The sequence below is a fragment of the Brassica oleracea genome, chromosome C2, assembly GCF_000695525.1.
Source record: "Brassica oleracea var. oleracea cultivar TO1000 chromosome C2, BOL, whole genome shotgun sequence".
NCBI lineage: Eukaryota > Viridiplantae > Streptophyta > Magnoliopsida > Brassicales > Brassicaceae > Brassica > Brassica oleracea.
Window position 1 is genome coordinate 8,038,838 of NC_027749.1, and position 4,049 is coordinate 8,042,886.

Below are 4,049 nucleotides of genomic sequence, written 5' to 3' on the forward strand. Positions count from 1 at the left end.
ATCGCATTGTTGTTGTAAAAATGTACATTGTACTACACACCAATCTCCAACCAAAAAAAACAAAACCCTTATAATTACCCCACACGCACACACACAATAAGTAAACCCTCACATCTCAAGTTAAGAATATCTCTAAACAATATGAACGGCATGAGTGGATCTTCTACGGCGGCTCCCGCACCTTCACCGTCGGCCTTATTCCAACATCGCCGCCGTCATCACGGTGGCATGATGCACATGACGTTCTTTTGGGGGAAAAACACAGAGGTTCTATTCGATGGCTGGCCAGGGACTAGCCTGAAAATGTATTGGGTCTGCCTTGCCACCGTTTTCGTCTTTTCCGCATTGTCGGAGTGGTTGTCTCGATGCGGGATCATGAAAGCCGGTCCGGCTAGCTTAGGCGGCGGGCTAGCCCAGACCGTGATTTACACTGTGAGGGCTGGTTTGTCTTATCTGATCATGTTGGCTGTGATGTCCTTCAATGGAGGAGTCTTCTTGGCTGCAATGGCCGGGTTTGGAGTAGGGTTTTTGATTTTTGGAAGTAGGTCTTTTAAGGACACTGGCATTAATAACAATCACACCGAGGTTCAATCACATTGTTGATTCTTATTTGTTTTCATATCAACTCTGCTGTTTGTGGGCTTTATCATTTTATTTTTGTTTCCCGTTGAAATAACTATAACAATGAAAATAAAATCTTTCAAGATTTTTAGATTAAGCAATTGTACTCCCTACACCCCAACCCAAAGATACCCTATTTGCAATCCATACCCTAAATCCCTCTATTTTTCTTCCCCCCATCACTACTATTTTCCTCCATTTGTATGGTATCTCACTCTTATAAGTATATTGAGCTAATTAGCTCTTTTAGATTTAGCTATATTCTCTTCTTTTTTCCTTTCTTGTTTTGGTCTAAAATATACTATCTCCCTCTCTTTCTGAAAGAAAGATTTTATAAAGTATTCACGCATATTAAAAATATAATAAATGTTTACAGTTAAATTTATTGTTTATTTCACTATACATTTTCCAATAACCATCAACCAATAATATTTAATCAATTCAAATATTTTCAATTAATTTTTCTTAAAAGCATATAATTTATCAACATTAACTACTAAAAATACTTTAAAATTCTAGAAAATCTATTATTTTGGAACAAAAAATAACTCCAGAAAATCCTTCTCTTAGGAACAGAGTGAGTAATGTTTTACCGGGTTAATTTAATAAATTACAAAACAAACGCAGATCCAAGTCCTATTATTTCTGTATTTATTTACGTTTTATTTTTATAATTTTTTGGGTCAGGTAATGTATTTCCAAGAGTAAGTTAGTTTTTTTTGTAGTTTTGTAAAAGACGAGTGATTTATTTTGCACTTTTGTTTCACCTACCAATGATAACTTTTGGTTATTCTAGAGTTTTGTTGTGATTTTTACGTATGATTGACGCCGCATCTTTGACAAGTATGACGACGAGAAGAACATGAGGATGGAATTGATGACCCTATTCATATTTACTTTTTATCAGTTATTTATTTCTATTCATTTTGGCAGACTTTTATGACCACTCAAAAATCAATTCTAAGTTTACGAGTTGTTATGACATGTATATAAACAGAATTTTCCGTGGTGATCAAAACCAGCATAAGAGCCATCTAAAGATTGGAAAATCATCAACGAAAGATGACTTGAAAAGATAATTAACATCTAAACATCTGAATTCATGAACGCTAATGGTTGTTTTTAACAACTGGATGAGTTTTGTTTTTTTACTTTTCAAATCCCTTAATCATTATTACATTTTTGTTTATTTACTGGATCTTTGCATCAACCATTTGTATTTAAATATTATGATGAAATTAAACCATCGATTTGGTTAATTTCATTTCAAAAATGATATTTTTAAAAAATAATGTAATTTTAATGTAGTTTTGGGTTAATGTGTTTAACATTTATAATTTAATTAAGTAATACTTCCTCTGTTTTATAAAGAGTTTAATTTTGACAATTTTCTGTTATACAAAAAATCAAATTTTAGAATTATAATGCAATTTATAATTTTTTAAACTTAATATGAATTACAAAATACATTGATTTTATAAATATTTTTTATTTATCTTAAATATTGTTGATTAAATATGGATAATTAATAAAAACATAAATATATTGTAATCATTTTTAGTTTATGTGAAAATTTGACATTTTACTAAGATTTAGAGAGTATATTTAGTTCTAAGACTCTAAATATTGTATCATAATATTTAGAAATATTTGACCATTTTGGATTTCTAGTATCTGCTAAATCAGTTCTATGATTCAGATAATATAGCTTACATGCAAACCATCCTCAAAAATTAATTATTTTACACTTTAATTATAAAATAGCCTAAACTATTCATTATTTGTCATTTATCACATGTTTTTTAGCTATAATCTATAGTAATAGTTTTTTCCCTTGAGAAACCGTTTTTCCATTTCTCTAGTTTTTTTCTATTTTCTTTTGTTTATTGGTGATAGACTCACTGAAAGTCCCCGCTAAAGATGCACTGGCTAAACTCATCGAAGCCATCAGGCGGATGTTGAATTATTAAGGATCAAGTATCTACTCATGTTCATGGCCAGTTTCTATACAAAATATCTAAGCTAATAAATTAACAAATGTATTTAAAACGTTGTCAAACAAAAAAAAATAAATGTTTTAAAAACATGAGATTTTTTTTACACAAAAATATCTTGCAAATAAATGTCAACTTTTGGATGGCCAATTATATTTTCTAAATGAATTTCAAAAATATATTTAAACAATATAATATTTTATTGTCAAAATATTTAAGTATTTACACGATTATAAATATATTAGGTGGATTCCAACGCAATGCAAATTTTTTTTTATATGAATACCAAATGTATATATTTAAAACTATATTTTTGAATATATTTTGTTAAATACCCTTTGTTATATCTATTTTTTGGTTAATATATTAATTAAATCGAATTGATATACTTATTATTGTATATTAATGGTCAAGAGTACAACATGTATTGTATCGTGTGTAACTAAAAAATATAACAATTTGAAAATAAGAATCACTGATTAAAGAAATTAATTTTAATAATATTAGCTATTCATAAAAGTTTGAATTTTGATTTTTAAAAAGTATTATTTTGTATCTGTTAGTATATATTTCAACTAATACTGAAAATATATAACTTTCCCTAAATTATTTCTTTTTAGAAGTTAAATATTAATCATGATAAAAATATGTAAACAAGTTAAATATTATTTTATTTTAGAAATCTTGTAAAACTTAATTTTATGAAGTATTATTATGTATGCAACTAAATTAAGATATTATTTTATTATAAAATTGTACATGACGCATAAAATAAAAGTCGTATCACAGTTTTTATTAAACCATTTCATCGCTTTTTTCTTTTATAACAATATGATTATAACGTATTTAATGTGGTGATGAAACATGCATACATAAGTTTTAGAAATCATTTCCCAAATAATATTTAGGCAATTTTAAAAGTTGTTTCCAAGATTACCATTCTCAAGACTATTAGATTATTTTTAAAATATGATTAAGCCGAAGAGAGATATCTTTTAAAGAGAAACATATATCTTTTAAAGTTCGTAAACTCGTATGACTTGCTTCCTATTTTTCTATTTTCACGTACAAAATTAACACACTCGTCTTTGTGCAAGTATCTAGAAGTGGGCTTTCGAGGGGCTGTTGTAATAAAGCTAGAGCCGAGGCCCACTAACAGTCACCTGACCAACTCTAACCTAATTTTTCTCTTTCGACACCAAAAATCAAACAAAATCTCCTTTGTCTTCCTCTATTCTTTTTTTTTGAGCAATCGTCTTCCTCTATTCTTCATACCTAATCTTTTCCTCATCTTCGTTAACCTCCAAGCTCATCCTAGAACCAAATCCGGTGCCACTGTTTTGTCTCAACAGAACTCCAAATCTAATCATCTCCAACAATCTTTAGTCTCCATCTGAGATTGAATTAAGCTAAGCTTCTTATTCCTTATCTGAT

At 28.7% G+C, this 4,049-nt stretch overlaps 1 pseudogene; it reads left to right on the forward strand.

Annotated features, from left to right (window-relative positions):
- The first annotated feature begins 20 nt into the window (after window positions 1–20).
- Window positions 21–665, forward strand: LOC106326182 (annotated as a pseudogene).
- Window positions 666–4,049: the final 3,384 nt, after the last annotated feature.